Source organism: Melanotaenia boesemani, chromosome 23, assembly GCF_017639745.1.
Source record: "Melanotaenia boesemani isolate fMelBoe1 chromosome 23, fMelBoe1.pri, whole genome shotgun sequence".
Classification (NCBI taxonomy): Eukaryota; Metazoa; Chordata; class Actinopteri; order Atheriniformes; family Melanotaeniidae; genus Melanotaenia; species Melanotaenia boesemani.
In genome coordinates this window covers 25,052,325-25,072,955 of record NC_055704.1, presented here as the reverse complement: position 1 = coordinate 25,072,955, position 20,631 = coordinate 25,052,325, and the positions used below count along the sequence as shown (strand labels likewise).

Sequence of the window (20,631 nt, the reverse complement as noted above, 5' to 3'; positions counted from 1 at the left end):
ATCTAACTGTCATGTTACATTTAACTGTCATGTTACATCTAACTGTCATGTTACATCTAACTGTCATGTTACATGTAACTGTCATGTTACATCTAACTGTCATGTTACATTTAACTGTCATGTTACATCTAACTGTCATGTTACATCTAACTGTCATGTTACATGTAACTGTCATGTTACATTTAACTGTCATGTTACATGTAACTGTCATGTTACATCTAACTGTCATGTTACATGTAACTGTCATGTTACATGTAACTGTCATGTTACATTTAACTGTCATGTTACATGTAACTGTCATGTTACATCTAACTGTCATGTTACATGTAACTGTCATGTTACATTTAACTGTCATGTTACATCTAACTGTCATGTTACATGTAACTGTCATGTTACATCTAACTGTCATGTTACATGTAACTGTCATGTTATATCTAACTGTCATGTTACATGTAACTGTCATGTTATATCTAACTGTCATGTTACATGTAACCGTCATGTTACATGTAACTGTCATGTTACATATAACCGTCATGTTACATGTAACCGTCATGTTACATGTAACTGTCATGTTACATGTAACTGTCATGTTATATCTAACTGTCATGTTACATGTAACCGTCATGTTACATGTAACTGTCATGTTACATATAACCGTCATGTTACATGTAACCGTCATGTTACATGTAACTGTCATGTTACATATAACCGTCATGTCATTTAAGATCTGTGATTGGCTGGAAGTTAACGGGGGAGTTTGTGTGTGAATCAGAGGAAGCCGAGTCGGTACAGAGATGATGTTTGAGCTTTAAGTGGCTCTTTGCAGACCTTTTGTTTGTTTGTTTTTATTTATTTTTTGTAATTTTTGTTAACTTGTTCCACAGTCGGTAAAGTGGCTTTGCCATTCCTCAACAAAGAGAACGCTACAATATTTTGTTTGTTTTGTTCCCTGCATGTTTCTTACTATGTGAGCAGATTAAAACCAAAAATAAATAAATAAACCTGCTGTTTTGAATATGCCACTCCTTTAACCTCCGTTTGAACACCAGTCACATCTTCCGGTTTATTCAAAGACCCTTATGTAGTTTTTGAAACTCCCTTTTTTATTCTCAAACATGAAAGAAAGACAAAGATCTACAAGATGATGAAATGACCCAGAAACAAAGACGGAGGCGCCGATGAGGAATTAGTCAATATGTGACCATGCTTTTATCTCCAGTACTTCCAATCCCATGTATCCACTGGGATGCGCCACAAAAGGAGATGTGCTGATATTTAGTGGATTGTTATTGATCTTGTTGAGCTTCTCATTGGGTCAGTTAATCCCAGCCTGACCAGTTTGAGCTCGGTATGAAGCACCGAGGTGGCTGCAGGTCTGTAGAGGGTTAGAGGATGCTGCCTTTTTAACCAGTTTAGTAAGCTGTATTGATTATGACTGATTAGGGAAAAGAAACAAGTGTTTCTGATGTTTTCATTCTTATTTAATCCATAAAGTTTCAGCTCTGACCATTTTTATTGGTAAATCTGACGAGGCCTAAAATAAGATAAATATTATATGTGCTGAATATGAGCATATTAGCAGGTTAAAAGCTGCTGTGACTGATTTATGATGACTAAAAAGTCTAAAGGGTCCATGTAGAATGATGCATGCAGTATGAGAGGGTGTCTTCAGAGGTCACTGGAGGTTTTAGTAACTTCAAGTCTGTTTCCAGAGTCAGGGTCTTTGTTAGCAGCTATGTGTTGTTCAGCCCGAACCTCCCCTGCTCGGTGCCACCAGCCCCGCCAAGGAGCTGAGCTCTGTTAGGAGAAAAAGCTACCTCTGTAAATTTGTTATTGACTGATGGAATCGCTGGTGTGTGTGTGTGTGTGTGTGTGTCCACGTTTGAACCTGAGCTATGCACCGATGAGCACTAACAGGATCTGAGGGCGGAGTCTGTGAAATGTGACGAGACAACAAGCTGACAGGAGGAGGAAGAGGAGGAGGAGGGCAGGACGAAGTGGTCCTTTGAATGCGGGGGGCAGCAGATTTACGGGACATGTTTAGATCCTTGACTCGAGGTGCCACTACAACAAACGATAATCAGACAGCCATCGTTTTTTCTGATCCCTTTAACTTCTTTACTTTGCTAGATATCAGTGGAAATTACCAGCTTCTGAATTCATTTCCATCATCAGTCAGCTGGATAAGGAGGACAGATTCCAAAATCTGAACCTACAACATAAAACTTTGGCATCATGCTATCTGAGATGCTTGAAGTCATTACTGGCATCTCATTAGCCGCCCTGTCATCCTCACAAATCCCTTGACGGACTCTGAGCTGAGGAAGGCTGGAAAATTATAAGGAGCTGCAAAACAAAGCTCCTCAGAGGCAGTCGTGGACTTCTGAAAGTGTGTGTGATGCATTCAAGTGACAGAACTGTTTTGTTGATAATTGGGATTTTTCATTGCTAATCTCAAGCCAACATTATTGCTTTATAAAATAATACCCAAGATAATAAAATAAAATAATAAAGTGGATAAAATAGGCTCCAGCTTCCTGGTGACCCTGTATAGAAAATAGATGGATGGATAAAATGTTATCATTGTAATCCTTTATTACCCAGGTAAGAAGCTCCCAGCTGTTCTGCTGTGCTAAAGGAGGCATATTGAAGCTAGAAACAGTAAGAAGCGTGTCAGTAAAGTGTTTTTTACTGGCATGTGCCTTCAGATCAGCTTCAGTGCACCTTGGCATTGACTCTACATGTGCAGGTGGAGAGAGCTGTGTAGCAGAACGGTCTAAAGTCCTCCGTAGATTCTTAGCTGGGTTGAAACCTGAGACTGTGAAGGACACATCATTTTCATTCCCATCCAAGATACAGTGACAACTTCTGTCTTTTGAAAGAGCTGTGAGAGACCACTCCCATCCTGATCAGCTACTGGATCAGGTTCACCTTGCTAGTACTGGGCTGGATGCTGTTTTCCCCCAGAACTGCCTTCATCCTGGTGTGATAGATGAAGCAGGTGGCTAAATCCTTCCTCAGAGGTTTTCTCCATATTAACATGACAGCATCACACAGTTGCTGCAGGTTTATCGGTTGCATCCATGATGAGAATCTCCCGTTCCACCACATCTCTGCGCTGTTGCCGTGGTTCCCGACCTATTTTCCTTGAAGACCCCCTTCATGCAACTACATGAAAGCCATGGACCCCCCACCTGCCCTGTCCTGACATCTTGCTTGGCTTTATGCTTCCATCAGCTAGCTTCCCACCACAAGTTCTGGCCGAGTCCTGTAAAACCGAAGCTAAGATAACTGTCAACATATAGTTCTGTTTATTTAAAGGTGCCGGAAAAATCAAGGTTAGGAGGGGAGATGTGAAGTAGCCCACTACTGTGTGATGAAATAGAAAAAGTAAAAACAAAAGGCTATTTGGCTGTGAAATGTTTGAGTACATAGATAAAGTACTATATACCCAACTAAAACACCTCATGTAAATGTTGTCACCTCCGGTAAAGAAAGCTTGTTCTCTCTTATGTTTAAAGCCGGGTGCAATCCTTTCGACAAGATCCTGTCAAAACATGCAGAGAAATGTGTGTTGGGTTTATCCACTTTTTGCATGTTCAAAGAAACGTCAGCTCCTCTGAAGACCGAGCCGCTGACATCACAGGCTCCTTTTAGCTGCAAAGCTCACTCTGTAAATCTCTCACAGTCTTTCTGCTTCCATGTTTCTCACCTCCTCTCTCTACCTCCATCTCTATCTTTGTCCCCCTGCCTCCCTCTCTGCCTCCTGTCTTCTCTTGTTTTGGTAGACAGAAAAGAACTAGGACAGGCTCCTTACAAAACCTCGGTGCTTGCTTTAATTCCCAATGCTTAAAGTTGTTGTTTTTTTCATTAATATTTTCCAATCTTCCCTGTTTTTGTTTGCTGGGAGAAAGAAGTCGAGGCCACGCTGCTCGACTGACCCTGTTTTTTTTCCTCTAATTTGCAAACATAGGCCTCTGAGATGCCTCTGTTCCCTTTCTGCTATCTGTTCAGAAGAAGGTTAGCACATTCAACACAGCGTGGACCAGACAGAGAGGGATTATAACTCTGACGATGCTTAATCATATTACAGCGCTTCTTTGTCTTTTGCCTCCATGAATCCCTGCAGACAGCACTCGTCTGCATATGGAGAGACGTGTAATTACATTCTGGTCTTGTGAGGAGCTTCACTGGCAAACAAAGTTCTGCTGGTCTCACGCTTTGTCTTCTCTCCGGGGGAAATATCAGGGTTTAACTTGATTTCCATCTCTTCTCACGTCTACTCTTTTTAAAAAAGGCCATTTTCTGTGTGTGTTCGTGGGCCGTACAGCCTGGAAAATGTCATCTTTCCTGTTAACTCTGTTGTCCTTTTAGTCGTCTCAGCGGGGCTTTAGGAAGAGATTATGTGGTTTTTGTGTGGGATGCAGAAAGTTTTCTAAGGGACACCGGACATGTGTGTGCGGCAGTCCTACAGGTGAGTTATTATAGATGGAGAGACGCAGCGCCCTCCTTCACCTTGAGCCTCCTGCAGCAGTCGATGGGGAGGGGAGGGGCAGGCAGAGCTGTCTGCAGCATGATTGATGGGTGTATTTTGAGAACATCCCCAGCAGAGCATGCCTGGGGTCTAGAGATTGGAGGGAGAATTCATGTGTGGCAGGTGTGTGAGTGACGTGACTGTGGAATTAACTGTCAGAGTGGAAACCAGCCACAATGTGTTTGTTTGGTTTTTGTTTATGTTTTTTTGTAAATGATATTTTAAGGACACCTGTGCAATAAATCAACACATTTTTGACAACATGATTTTTTTTATCATTATATTGTTATTTACTTCCAGGGTTAATGTTTAAAACTGGTTCTCCTAGCAAGTATCATCCAGGGGAACCTTACTGTTTACTAAAGACAAGTGGAATCAGGTCCACATTTGCCTTCACATATTCTTACTGGAGCACCAAATGTCTTTTAGTCAGTAGCTTAACCTCCTCATCACGAGAGGGTCCTGTAGGGGCCGCATGAGATTCATACAGTACAGATGATCTTTGGACATACTAGGAAGCAGCGATCCTAACATGCAGCAAACCCAGATAATGAATCACCGTGGTAACTCCTGCTGAACGGCTAACCTGCTCCACAGCAGGTTATGTTCTGGACAAGAGATCAACGAGTATAAAAGCGCCACCTCCTGACCAATCCGCTCTCTCCTGTTTCTAGAAGGTCCCGTTGATGGTGCGCGGATTGTGAGAGGAGCAGGTAGAAGAGGAAGGTTTTAGGGATTGATGCTTGCTTTTTATGAAGAAATAAAGCTTCGTCACTGAACTCTTTGAAGTATGTTTTTGTACTTGTTCTTGTCCCACGTCCGTTTAGCTGCACTATGAATAAGACATGGCATAACTGTAGAGCCATGAACTTATAGAACACACAACTACTCGTGCCGTCATGGTGGGGAATTAATATTCCGACATAAACGTCTCAAAAGAACTGAGTGGAAAATGTGTGATCGCATTTTATCTTCCTCGTATGATGGGATGGCTTAACACGCTACTGATTGTAATTGGCTGGTTATCATAGACGTGAGCAGGCCACCCGATGCTCACGCATTATATCAGGATGTGCCTTTCAGTGTGTGTGAGTGTTGAACTGAGGCGTGTTATTGATGCCACAGACCTGACTGTTAACTGATGATTCTCAGTTACATGCTTGCTTATCTGTCTCCATGTACTGGATGTTCTTAGCTGAAGGACACTGAGCCAGATGGTTCTATTAAAACACAAGTTTTTAACATCATGTCACAGCTAAAACAGTTCAGAATGTAACTGACTTTTACAAAATTTTCTATTTTCTGCTCGCATTGCTTCTTGGCTGTTGCTACGGTAACAATGTTGCTTTTGGCCTGGATGATGTGTTTGAATTCTTCGTATTTTTGAAGAATTGTCTGCTCCTCCACGGTAAAGTAGGCTTCTCCGCAGGGTTTCTCCATGTCTGCCAATGGTCAGACGCTGCAAACATGTGAGTGCGTGCTGATCGACATGGGACAAGTTGATAGGATTGCCAATGTCTGGGTAAATCAACCCAGGTAACAAAGAGATATCCCAGGCATGTTTATCCCACTTTGTAATAAAGGCCTCAGATAAATTATACTAAGGAACTAAGCAGCAGGAGGGATGAACTCCACAAAACACAGCAGGAAACAGCGCAGAAGACCAAAGAGCAGAAATCCATCAGGAAGCAAACCAAAAACAGCCAAAGCCCAAAGTTCACCAACGTCTGGAACTCAGATGGTGTTGAGAGATAAATCAACTTATTGTTTGTTTGTTTGCTTTATTTCATTTTTTGATTAAGAGTCATGTCTCAGAGGAAATAGATGCAGCTATTTATTTAAATATATATAAAAATCTAAGTGGAAATAAAGTAAATAAGGCAAAAACAGAGTGTTTATCATTCTAACAGGCCTGAAAGTCATGCAGCATGACCACTATTATTCCTCCATACAGCCTGTAAAGAAAAGCCAGAGATTTACATGGAAACAAGGTGGTCTACTGTAATTACTTAAAGGTGGTGGACTGTGTTTTACTGAACTTCTACTCAAAGATTTATTTATTTATTTAAGTTGTTTTAATCTTTGGGGAAGTTGTCCAGACTTCTTGAAGAACTTTTTAAAGCTCTTCTGTTCGTTTCTCTGTCCAGATGATTCCACACTGCTTCAGCTTTGTTGTAGTTAAATTAAAGATTAAAGAAATGGGAACTGATGGTTTGTCTTTGTGACAGCCTGCATGTAATAAATGGCTTAAGGATATTTGAAACTGGTTCTTTAGATCTAGATAACTGAAAGCATTACATCAGGGTCGGATCACTTGCATGAATAAATCATAACAAGAAACTTGGATTAAGTTTGAATGTCTAAAACAGAAAACCTGGAGATAACCTGTACATCTTAATGATGATGGATTAATGGATCTCGGTTGAGAACACCAACAGAAGAATATTCCAGGGGATTTTGACACATTTTTCGAGGGACTTCTCACTTGTTTAGCTGTGGTGTTCATTCCACAGAAGCACCATCCTTACAGGTTGTACCTGGTTGTAAAGGTGAATAATCAGGCTTTCTAAATATGTACAATACAACGCTAAATGGTATTATTAAAGGGGAGAAATAATCAACCAAACACAGTTTTCTTTTCTTTATGTGCTAAATTTATATTAAACAATGCTTTATTAAAATATGTAGGTAGAAACGAAGCAGCTTTTATCTCCAGAAAATAACAATGTTCTGTTTCAGTAAGTCCAACAACATTTATATTTCAAAGGCACAGGAGGAATAATGTGTGTTATTACCAAACGTCCAGTTTTCGCCTGCGCAGAAGAACACAATTATAAAAAATAATTTAGAAAAACTGTTTTCTTTGTGTTTTACTTCAGCATAGTTTATTGGGAGTGTTGTGTTAACATCTCCATTCATATTTGTTAAAACGTGACATTTTATGCATTTTATTGAATAAACTAGATTTGTTGAGCTTTAACAAATCCAAGGCTGCAAGAAGGTCGCTGGTTCGAATCTCGGCTGGGGGGAGGTTCGAACCTTAAAGGCGGTGGCCTTTCTGCGTGGAGTTTGCATGTTCTCCCCGTGTATGCGTGGGTTCTCTCCGGGTTCTCCGGCTTCCTTCCACCGTCCAAAGACATGCATGTTGGGTTAATTACTCTAAATTCTCCCTAGGAGTGTGTGCGAGTGTGAATGGTTGTTTGTCCCCTATGTGTTGGTCCTGCGATGGACTGGTGACCTGTCCAGGTGTACCTGCCTCTCACCTGTTAATGCTGGGACAGACTCCAGCTCACCCACGACCCGTAATGGACCAAGCGGTTCAGAGAATGAATGAATGAATGTTGAGCTTTAACTGAATATGAGGAATGTGTCCCGGTTGAGTATTTAACAGATCAGTTAATCATTTTTACATTCATATTTGTCTGTATGAGCTCTAATTGAGTTGAGCTGAATCTATTTAACCCTAATACATTATTTAATCTAATCAACAGGATCCGAGAGGCTATTATGAATCGTGCTACTTTACATAATTATGCTTTTTTAACATCTAACAAAAGGGTCTTACAAAATACCACTTTGTCCGACCTCAGAGGGACAAAGACGGGGTTTAGTAGTTCTGCAGGTGGAAAGTGAAGGAGACGTGTCTGTATGCAGTATTTCTTACAAAGATTATACCAAATAAACCAGAACCTTGAAGGGAAAGAGGAGAAAGTGCCAGGTCACAGCTCAGTACGTCTCTTCCTGCACCTGGAATGTCGTGATAAGCTACAAGCTTGTGAATTCAGGGTTTTTCTTTCTTATTCTGCCTCCTAACGGTTGTCTACTCGCTCTGAGTCAGAGACTTTGGAGACTTCGCAGTCATGTGAATGCAGACATCTTTTTTCTCTAAACTGTTATTACACAGATTGTTTTTAAAAGGAAACAAACTGTAGAAAAGTTGTCGCTTGTAAACTGTAATAACCCACATAATGAACCTCAGGCTGTGCAGTTTACACTGAATCATTCAGTAATCTGATTAACTGTCAGCTGTGAGTAACTTTAAAGTTACAGTAGTATGCACATCCAAAAGATGGTGAAACCAGTCTTAAGCCAGGCTACTAATTGTGTGATTTTGAGCTGAAGTAGTGAAAAAAGGTGATGAAATCTTGGGCCATCAGTCTGAAAGAGTGGTCCTCATTTACAGCGTTGGCAACAATCTGCACAAAATGTCTTAAATTATCTAAAAGTTAAGATCAGAAATCGTTACTGCTGCAGCCACATCTGCTTTATTTTCCAAAATACTCTGATCAGCTACAATATTAACCCTTAAAACGTCATCAAACTGCTATATTTGGTCCATTAATTAATTAATCAGTCATGGTCAACATACAGACATTCAACTCTTTGCTTTCAGGAGAAAAATACTGGCGTTGATTCAAACACAGAACAGAAACTATTCCCGTATTTCCACTTTTTCCTTATTTCCAGTTAGGGCTGCTCGATTATGGGAAAAATGATAACCCGATTATTTTGATTGAAATTGAGATCTCGATTATCTAACACGATTAGAGAAAGAGAGATTTGAAGCTTATCTGTGGTAGTACAGACTAGTTTCTTTCCACCAGGTCCTAGTAGCTATCGTTTGTCTCAGACCAGCAGCTACGTTCTGCCCGGTGTGATCTGGAAAAAATGAGTCTGGAAGACATTTTGTTTTCACATTGAAATCCGCGTCATATCCGGCTCCATGGTGCAGCTTGACCACTGGTCCGTAGCGGTGGCAAAACATTGGACTGTTGCCACATCCTTCACAACACCCTCACCACACACTTCATCCTCACACACCTTCCAGGGCAGAAGAGACTCTCCACTGACATGGAGACGAGATGGCCGTGATGTCGTTTTTTCAAAGTGGTGATGAGTTTCTTAAATCCCGGGTTGTTCACTGCGTTAACTGAGAAAAAGTTCTGTTTGTTTATAACGTTTGTCTCTCTGTGTCTCTGGAAGCTGGTGGATTATTTAGTTGCGACTCGCAAAAATTTAACATTTTTCTATTTTCTTGTGTCACGACCATAGACTGTAAATAAAAGATGGGCGGAGCCTCCGTGACGTCACCCGTAGGTTTCTGAAGAGTAAAAGTGAAGCTCATTGGGCGTTCCCACCATCGTCTTCTTGGTAGCGTCACGCATGTCGTTAGTCCCGGAAAATCCAAAAAGAGGTGGAGCTGAGAGGGGGACTGTCAAGGTAGGGGTGGATGATTGACAACCATCAAACTCCATGCTGCCTGTAGCTAAGAGCTAACCGAGCTAACCCCGAGCAATGGTAGCTAACCAGCTAACGGAGGTAGGCAGGCTAAAGCTAAGGCACGCTGTTAGCCGGCTAAAAACCGCGGTTGTACTGCTCTCTTCCTTCTTTCCGCGGATATTGGATACCTGTCAATCAAAAGGACACGCCCCTAATAATGCTGACTTGATGAGTTAGAAAAAAATTCACCCCCCTCACAGTTGTCATTAAGGTAAACTTGACCTATTAATCCTAAAATGGATTTTTGTACCAGGCTTTAAACATGTTTATTTCTGCTGTAAAGTTGTTTTTTTTAACATGGGAGTCTATGGGGATTTGCTCTGTTTTGGAGCCCCTAGTGGATGAGGGGGGAACTGCAATTTTTTTGCACTTCCACATAGGCTTCACATTTTAAAGGCGGAGGTTGCCGCTTGGTTGCATCGCAAGCCCCGTGTGCATGTCTACGTGAACGAGCGTAACATTTCACATGCACGAATGTCGCTTGGCTGGAGGAGGGCAGTGATTTTCGCCTCATCACGCAAATTCCATTCCAGAAAATGATGGAGAAGGAGCGACGTCGTCTCCCATGTGTCGAGCCCATAACTAGAGTGGTGTTTGCAACTCGAGTTGGATTAAACCAAAGCGGTTGGGGCTGTGGGAGGAGTCTGCAGCAGTGGGAGGAGTCTGCAGCAGAGCGCTGCAATGCCAGTGGCGCTCGATTTGCAAATGAACAGCACAAGACTAAACTGAGAAGGAGCAAAAAATTGGATCATTTCATTTTTATGATTATTGAAAAGCCAGATCGTAATTGAGATTAAAATTTGATTAATCGCCCAGCCCTGTTTCCAGTTATTCCTGCTACTATTTACCTGCTATCCCCACTAAACCAACTCCAGCTCAGCTGCTTTGTGGCGCCACCGTGCATCAGAAACGTCTTCTTGGCTTTATTCCAGCCATAGAGGAGCATTATTTTTCTTCTTTTCACACACACATAGAACTTTCTGCTGCTGAAAATGTGATAAATAATGGTGTTATCATGGATGACTCGTAGATTTCTTACACCACATTGAGACAGTAAAACACGGTACCAGAGTTTTGGGTGTGAAAAACGAGATGGCATGTTTCACGCTCAGACAATGGCAGACCTCAGTGTCATGTTTGTGCCGCTACATCTTTTTTATTTATTTGGTCTGTTGAAGCAAAACCTGTTTCTGGGACAGTATTTATGCCGTTGGCGAAGACCCAGAGGTTACGTGGTTGGCACACAACGCTTCTGCTGTGTTGCGTTTTCCAGTCATATGAGGATGCGATGTACACCTGGGTGTGTCACTGCTCACTAGAGGCCTGGCATGTGCACCACATTGTTTCTGCTTCTGTTTTCATTCTGCTGTTGTGTAAATGCTTTTTTTTTCTTTTTCTTTTTTTTAAACATGCAAAGGAAAAGTTTTGCGTTTTGCATGGAAACATATAAACAGAATCTGAATAAAACTACATTTGGTGGCTGGATTGTAAACCTCCTGGATGGAATATAAATGCCTGGAAAACTTCTGTAGACCACCTAAAGGGTAGCTATCCATCACAGTTTACCCCACAGAGCTGCACACTACCACTCCTGACAAACTTTACATTATCAGCAACAGCGTTTGGGGTCGCCGGTGGTCAAGCAGAGTTTTGACAAATGTCAGACAAGATGATCGTTTTTTTATCTCTACATTCTGCCAGGATGGGGAAACGTTACTCCCCGTAGCTGCCGACCAAGCAACAGTCTTCACTGCGTTTTTGATTCATTTCTGTTTTTCATGGAACTAAATCATCACGCCTCCTGATGAAAGGAAAAGAATTAGTCAGCTGCCCCCCTGCTGCTCCGGTATAAACTGCCTTTTACCCGCAGCCCCACGTCCTCGCCAGTCAAACACCGGATGGTACGTTGCCTCGTAGGTCAGACCTTCTCATGTTTACTTCTCAGCAAGGACCAGACATGACCAGTGAGCATCTTTCTGTGTAACTTTGATTATGACTCACAGGATGGTGATTATCAGTCAAAAACTGAAAAATGTCTTCATTATTGCTTGGATAGGCAGCCCAGTTTATTAATTCTAGGTTATACTGGGGAAGGGAGCCACCACTTTTAAAATATCACATATGAGTCACATTTTGTCTTCGGTGTTTTGTCCCATGTGGTGGCTCCTGAGATGGTAATGACAGATCTGAGGATTAAAAGACAGAAGCCTCGATCAGCAGGGATTACTAGATTTACAATTTACCTCAAACTTTGGATTGGTTTAAAATAAATGGCTTCATTTATCTGCAAACAACACCTGTTTATTATTTTGAAGCTGGCAGAAGCTGAATTCACAGGAGCTTCGGGTATATTAATGTTTAGAAAGTTTGTCTCTGCTGTAAACCAGCAAATAATACTTTAGTTTATCCAGTGGGAAATAAAGGATAAACAACCGTTTTCATTGTGTCTCTCGGGGAAAAATTGATCCTTTAATTTTGTCTCACTAATATCAGCATTAAGATTGACTGTTGACTCTCCACCAGCTGCATCACTGCTATTGGTTTACACCAATAACAGACACCTTGTTAAATGAAGGTTTTGTTTCAATTAAATAAATTGCATCTGATTTATTGGAGGTCATTGAAAGGAAAGTCTCAAGCTGCAACATCTGGTTGGAGGTGGTCTGATAAACAAATGCAAAGTTATAGAAAGGAAATCGCATGGCACACTTTACACAAACTCATCCACCAGAGCTCGGCTACTGACAAGATAAAAAGAAAAAAGATCCAGATAATCCAGAAGGAGCTAGTTATTTTAAAGAATCTGAGACTAACAAAAAACAAAATAAAATGCAAAGTGAATAAAGAGTCGGTGTATATATATTTACAAATGAAAGACAAATAGAAGAAATAAAAGATGCAAACACATAAAATCTTAAAGATGAAAACAATAAGCTCCTGGTGTTGAGATGCATGTTCAAAAATAAATCCCACAGAAGTATAGTATAATTAAACTGAAATGATCATTTCGGGATTAATAAAGTATTTTTCATTTAATAAAAATATGAACACATTTATAATAAGAAATAAAAATAAAACCCTACTAATCTCAAAATGCACAATAATGCCAAAAGGATTTACTCACTAATCCAAATAATTGAAATCAGGTGTTCCTATACCTTCCATGGCCACAGATATATAAAAATCCAGCACCGAGGCCTGCAGACTGTTTCTTCTAACATTGTGAAGGAACGGGTCACTCTCAGGAGCTCAGTGAATTCCAGCGTGGTACTGGATGCCACCTGTGCAACTAGTCCAGTCGTGAAATTTCCTCACTCCTAAATATTCCACAGTCAACTGTCAGTGGGATTATAACAGAGTGGAAGCGATTAGGAATGACAGCAACTCAGCCACAAAGTGGTCGGCCCAGTAAAATGACTGAGTGGTGTCGATGGATGCTGAGGCACATAGATCGACAACTTTCTGCAAAGTTTATTGCTCCAGACCTCCAAACTTCATGTGGCCTACAGATCAGCTCAAGAACAGTGCGAACAGAGCTTCATGGACTGGGTTTCCATGGACTGGATTGGGTTTCCATGGATTGGATCGGATTTCCATGGACTGGACTGGGTTTCCATGGACTGGACTGGGTTTCCATGGATTGGACTGGGTTTCCATGGATTGGACTGGGTTTCCATGGACTGGATCGGATTTCCATGGACTGGACTGGGTTTCCATGGACTGGATTAGGTTTTCATGGACTGGATTGGGTTTCCGTGGATTGGACTGGGTTTCCATGGACTGGACTGGGTTTCCATGGACTGGACTGGGTTTCCATGGATTGGACTGGGTTTCCATGGACTGGATTAGGTTTCCATGGTTTGGGTTGTGTTTCCATGGATTGAGTTGGTTTTCCATGGATTGGGTTGGGTTTCCATGGACTGGATCGGATTTCCATGAACTGGACTGGGTTTCCATGGACTGGATTAGGTTTCCATGGACTTGACTGGGTTTCCATGGACTGGATTGGGTTTCCATGGACTGGACTGGGTTTCCATGGACTGGACTGGGTTTCCATGGACTGGATCGGATTTCCATGGACTGGACTGGGTTTCCATGGACTGGATTAGGTTTCCATGGACTGGACTGGTTTTCCATGGACTGGAGTGGGTTTCCATGGACTGGACTGGGTTTCCATGGACTGGATTGGGTTTCCATGGACTGGACTGGGTTTCCATGGACTGGACTGGGTTTCCATGGACTGGATTGGGTTTCCATGGACTGGACTGGGTTTCCATGGACTGGACTGGGTTTCCATGGCCGAGCAGCTGCATCCAACCATACATCACCAGATGCAATGCAAAGCGTCGGATGCAGTGGTGGAGAGAACGCCGCCACTGGAATCAGTTGAGACCTGTTCTCTGGAGGGACGAATCACGCTTCACCATCTGGCGATCTGATGGAAGAGTCTGGGTATGGCGGTTGCCAGGACAACGGTACTTGTCTGACTGCATCGTGCCAAGTAAAAAAAGTTTGGTGAAGGGGGTATTATGGTTTGGGGTTCTTTTTCAGGAACTGGGCTTTGCCCCTTAACTCCAGTGAAAGGAAGAGATTTTGGACAATTCCAAGCTCCCAACTTTGAGGGAACAGTTTGGAAATGGCCTTCCTGTTCCAACATGACTGTGCACAACATCAGTGACCTCTTAAATGCATTGGTCGAGGAATGGTCAAAAATTCCTATAAACACTCCTAAACCTTGTGGAAAGCCTTTCCAGAAGAGTTGAAGCTGTTTCAGCTGCAAAGGGTGGGCCAACGTCATACTGAGCTCATTTGATTAAGAATAAGATGTTTATTAAGTTCATACGAGAGTCAAGGCAGGTGAGCCAATACATTTGGCATTATCTCCCTCGGGAGGAACTTTCTTGGGCCGAAGGATCTGCCTAATAACAACAATGACGATGATGATTACAGGATATGTTAAGAAAAAGTCATTTAAAAATGTTTTGGAAGTGACACATTATCAGAAGAAATGAATTAAAAGAGTAATAACAAAAGCGACAATAATAGTATTAATAATAATAATAATAATAATAATAATACAGTGTATGAGAGTGTATAAAAAATCTATATTATACCAAAATCTGGATAAACCATTAAACTGATTACAGTAAGAATAATAACTAAACTCAGTAAAATAACTATCTAGAATTGAGCTGAAAGATTCATCTATGAAGATACTGTAATTCATTTCTATAAAATCCAATGTAAGATGACTGTGTAGTTAATTATTATTATTCTCACTCCTGTTGTTTGCATTTTATTTACAAAGAGAGCAGATATCAGCTGGTATCGTAAACACCTCCAACTAAACTTTATTAGCCTGTTTGTAAAAGGCTGCTTGTTTAAAGACCACACTCAGTGTTTGCTACAGGATGAAAATGGATTTTAAAATGTGAAAATATTTAAATTCTTGCAAGTTGTTATACATCAAAGCTGTTTTGATGATGCAGTCCTGACAAGTTCTGCAGAAGATAAACGAGGACGATCATGGACATGAAATAATGATTTAAATTAGAACGTGCCCAACATTCCTTTTCTGTTCCCTGCTTGTCTTTATCGCCATGGTCGTTGCCATGGTGCAGAAATAAATTTCATATAATTCTGATGCCTCCCTGACGGTATTAAGTGATGTGTAATAACCCAAGCATCAAGTCTCTGGACTGTAAATCTGGACATTTCATCTGGCATTTTAGAGGTTTGACTGTACAAATAATCACATCTTCTGTATTTTTCATGTGAGCTCTCAAATCTGCTCATCAGTCTGGATTTTTGTGCTCGTTTTGGCCGGAAGAAACTTGCATTAATCCGGAGAGAGGAGTTTTCTCTTGAATGTGGCCTGCATTCAAAGGTAGCTTGATAAATGAAGCTGTTCACTATGCAGTGGGAAAGGACTTTCATTTTTGGTGACTAAAAAAGCTCCAGGCACTAAAAATGATTCAGTTCAACCTGTTTGCTTTTCAGAAAGTAGGAGATATAAAGAAAAGAGAATAAAAAAGAAAATAGGAATGACTTCTGGGTGAAACCCTGCAGTGTGGGGCCTGTGTGGTTTGCTGCCTTCTTCCTAAGTCCAGATTAGAAAAAGCAGGAGGGGAAAATTCACATGTGAGCATGAAAGGCTTTTTCTGAGTCCATATATCAGAATGTAAAATGAGAGGATACTTTAGGAGAGGAGAAGAAGAAAAAAGGAGGAATGAGGTGATGCAGAGAGGGAGAGGGATATTATTGAGTGGTGGAGATGACAGGATGCCTCCTGCTGGCAGAACGAAGGCCTCCTCCTGTGCCTGCGGGTGGATGGTTTGGCTTGACTAGAAGTCATAAACATTTTTCCGATTGCTCCGAGGCTCCATCACAACTAAAGGCTGAAAATTCCTCACTGTTGACACGACTTTCCTGTTCAGATGCAGCAAGGCAGCGATAAGCAGTGCTGGTTTTTCTAAAGCATTCACACACTGTCTCTCAGACAGCACTCAGTGGAGCAAGACAACAGAGAGCGAATAAAGACCGTCCTCCTACGGCATGTTCAGCTTTTAACAGGATGCTGCTCACTGAGAGAAAAATGCACCTCAGTGTGTGTGTGTGTGTGTGTGAGATGCAGTGCCTAACAAGACATAAACCTCTCAAAAAGAAAGTGTGTAACTTGAAATGATAACTAATAGTTAGCCTCGCAAATTTTGCTAAAAAGTTTTTACGCCCCCTAAGGAGTTGGTTTTTCTATATAGAAGTATATCGCAAGTGTGTAATGGAAACACTTTTTTCGCATTTGCGCGTCATCGGGCGTGACGTAGGGCTTCACGTGACCAGTTCCTTTCAAGTTAGGAGGTGACGGTTTTCGTTTTATAAATAAAGAGAAAAATATCAGCAGTAGTGGGAGCTGAAATGGCTCCAAAACACAAATGTTGTATATCTCCATCCTCCTGGAAGTGGCGTGTTGTGGGACAGGATTTGATAAGAATTACAGCTTGTACGCTAAACACCATTCAATGCAAACACCTGCAAATCGCAGCTGTAATTTGTCACAATTTTAGAAGTATCGTTTTTATTTTGCAAAGAACTTTAAAAGAAATGCAGCTAATGAAATGACATGAAATGAGAAAATACTTCATGAATCCCTGAAGGGAAATTCCAAGAAATCTGTTTTAAATTTTATGATGTTGTAATTAAATGGGAATAAATCTATTTTACATTTTATTCTTAATAAATCTAAATGCCTAAGAGAGAAAGAAAAGAAACATGACTCAGAATAATCCAACAACGGTTCTGTTATTACTTGTGAATTTAACATTTTTGTTTTAAGTGCAACTTGTTCTTTTAAAGCATCACTACTGAATTTTGGTAGGTTTTAGTACTTGGGTGCTTCCTAATGATGGATAGTTCAGCATCCGTCGTTGCGTTTAGGGTCCAACAGAACTGAAATAAGGTTTATTTTTAGAAAATGACTGTTGGACTAAACATTATCCCGCTTATTATACGGTTACTTAATAAAAGAGACTTCACACAATATTTCATTTCAGTGATTTTATTGTCCTGACATGGCTTCCGCCGAGAAAAGTAGTCCTAGCAAACTGAACCTTTGTTTTGCAGATATTGCCTAGCAACAAGTTAGAAAAATATATTTAAGTACAGTAACAAAGTACTTGTACTACATTACATTTCACCACTGCTATCTGGCTTATACGCTGCCTACCAGGTAAGAGTGCAGCTGTGAAACCGAGATCAAGGTTTACCGAACCAAACCTCGGTGGAAAAGGGGCTTTTGGTGCAGGACTTAAGGAGCCAGGAGATGATGTCACCTGGACCCATTTAACACATTTAAACATCGTTTTATTTGTAATCTGATTCTTTACCTCTCACTCGGTCTTCCCAGGTTTTAGCATCTAACTGACATGATGTCATAAAAAGGTTGAGTTTATCTTTAAAGTGAAGAGTCCATCCGCCTTCCCTTCATCCTGAAACACGTCTCAGGCTTCCTGCAGAGTTTTTCTGGACTTTTTAATAGAACAGCCCTCCATTAGAAGACTGCTGAGCTACGTGACATCCCTTTGATCTCCTGTATTTTTGTGTGTCTATGTGTGCACTTGTAAGATAAGCAACATCTGTATGTATGTGAACGTACGTGTGTGTGTGTGTGTGTGTGTGTGTACCACCCAGTAAAGGTGAGAGAAACACTCTTTCATATTTAATGAGTGGAGATGGGCTTTAAAATGTCGCAGTGTTCACACTTACTCCCGTGGGTTGTCAGCTTGCTTGCAGCACTGTTACTGTATATCACTCATAACAGTGTGTGTGTGTGTGTGTGTGTGGAACATATGCATTTTAGTGAGTGCAGGCAAAAAATAGTGCATCCTTCTGAAATTTTAATTATTTTGCATTGAGGGGATGGAGGCAGGGGTGAAGGGAAGCGGGTGGCACGTGCACCAGTCCGGCATTGTTTCTGTATTATTTTACCAAAGTGGAGGGTAAATATGGTAAATATGTACAGCTGTCCTGTGAGGCTGCAGATATGGTCACATTAAATACATACAATGACCACACTGTGCATTATTTTTGTCCATGTGTGTTCCTGTTTGCATTTTTCTCACAGGCCGCATCATCTTAAGGAGCTTGAGCTAATTTAGTTCTGCCTCTGGTTGCTTCCATTTCTAATTAGGAAGCATTTTCTCTGCTGTTACCTCAGCTTTCATCCTGATTAACTTTGCATCGTCACTAATCAAAGCTGGTCCTATTCTAAGCTGTGCTGCTCTGGAACACACAGTCCCAGAGCTTCATGCTACATTCAGCAGAGCTTCTCACACAATACACGCAGCTAAAGATTTGAAACATTATGGGAAAACACTGGAGTTTGCATGTGGGACTTTGCTTTGGATGCTAATTGATCATATCCTGGAAAGCAATCAGGGAACTCCTTATCGTTTTTGGAGCGGTGTTTTGGAAAGAGGAGAGGACAACTTCAAACATCCTGTCCAGATGTCTGGTGGAGCCACAGTTTAAGGGAAGATTGGCTGTTATCAATTGAGGGAAAAGCAGCATTTCTAAGGTATCATTCCAAAGGAAAGGGTGGTAGATGTAGCAGAAGCTTTCTTATTCTCAGAGGTGTAGTAGGAATGTATTTTATGGCAGTTTTTGTAAAAAGATAAAGCTTTTTATTGTATTGTAGTTGGTACTTTTATACAAATAAAATTATCTGTGGGCAGGGTCCAGAACAAAACTACTTTCATAAAGTACAGACTTTCAGAGTTCTCCTCTAACTTCAGTGTTTCTATTAAATTTGGCACTGATGTTTATGTTCTCCCTCAGAATCAGTACAAAGACCTCAGGTCCTTAAACCTACAGTATCAGCGTCACCCACAGATTTACTCTTTATTTTATTAGCATGCTAACAAGATCGCGTAATATGTGTAAATTTTACTCCTAAATAGCACCTTTTGTGTTTTAAAGTGGCATCATGACCAAATCTCACTAATAATAACAAGAAATCTGTTTAAATCCAGATTTTTTTCTGTGGCAGAAATGCACAATATCATAGCAAAGCAATTTAAAGCTACAGCCAGGTTCAATCCAACTGAGTGTATTTCAGTTATATTTTAATTTAACTTTCATAAAAAAAGTATTTGTCTTAGGAAACAATAGAATTGAATTGAATTCAGCCCCTGTTCTGAATGAATGGGTCGGCGGGCGACAGTGGAGCGAAAAAAACCTTTTCTTAACGGGAAGAACCACCTCGACCGGTTGAGGGTAGCGAGGACAGGGAAAGGGAGGTTAAAGAACCATAACTCTGAGCCAGGGATACCTCATGTTCTTTGATTTCTTTGATTTTGATTACACTTTGTTGAAATTGCCTCTTTTTTGCAGGATGGATTTATAGCATGGAATGGAATATATCTAATGGGGAGGGGGGCATTTAGTTTGCCAGAGCCATCGGGGTGGGTGCTGACCTACGCCGGGTGATTGGTTGGGTGGCCAGGTATCAGGCGGTGCTTCTCGGGCTTTGGGGTCCTGGATCCTGCACTCGTAGCTGTAGCCTGGCGGTGCTGATGGGCCATCATCCCTGGTCTTCTGGGGTCTGTGATCTATGGCTGTGGGGACTCTGGCTGGGGCTTTCTCTGCTGTGGGTGGGTGTGTGTTGTCCCGGTGGTATTTCATGCTCCATGGTAGCTGCTGGTTGCCCAGGCTTGGCACCCTACTTGCTTCTGATCCTTGGAGAGGGCAAAGTTGCATTTGCCTAATCGCACCCATCATTAAACACAACTCATTCTGTATATTTTACACACACACACACACACACACACACACACACACACACACACACACACACACACACACACTCATTAAATAACACACATGCTCAAACAGTTTCTGTGGGTTTAATCTCCAGTTGCTACAGTTATGTTTTCATGTTGTTGGTGTGTGTGTCTTCCTGCAGGTGCTGCTGATGATTGTCTGCTTGTTTTTACAGACGCCATTTTTCCACCAGCCTTTTAGTGTCATCTTATCCACTACATCTAATCTGTTTGCTGGTGCTTTAATAGGGTTGCTATCTTTCTTGAGTCAGGTTTCAGACCTTTGTGTCTCAAGCTTCTGGTCCCAGTATGGTCAGAAGTGATAGACTTAAATCTTCAGAACAGCAGGTAACAAACCAGCACGTGGTGTCGTGGTGGCTTTGTTCACGTCTAACCTTGGCAGCATCAAAGTCGAATGTCCCTGGGCTGTCACTCTTCTTGAGAGATTGGCTCTTCACACTGTTCACCTGCTAATGATCCTGGGAGCTGTGTCTCTGCTGA

General features: G+C 41.3%; 1 protein-coding gene across 12 annotated transcripts in view; it reads left to right on the top strand.

Moving 5' to 3' along the window:
* The window catches only part of magi2a (membrane associated guanylate kinase, WW and PDZ domain containing 2a), a 265,202-nt gene that overhangs the window by 182,743 nt on the left and 61,828 nt on the right, over positions 1–20,631 (top strand). The gene's annotated exons all lie outside the window — the stretch shown is intronic.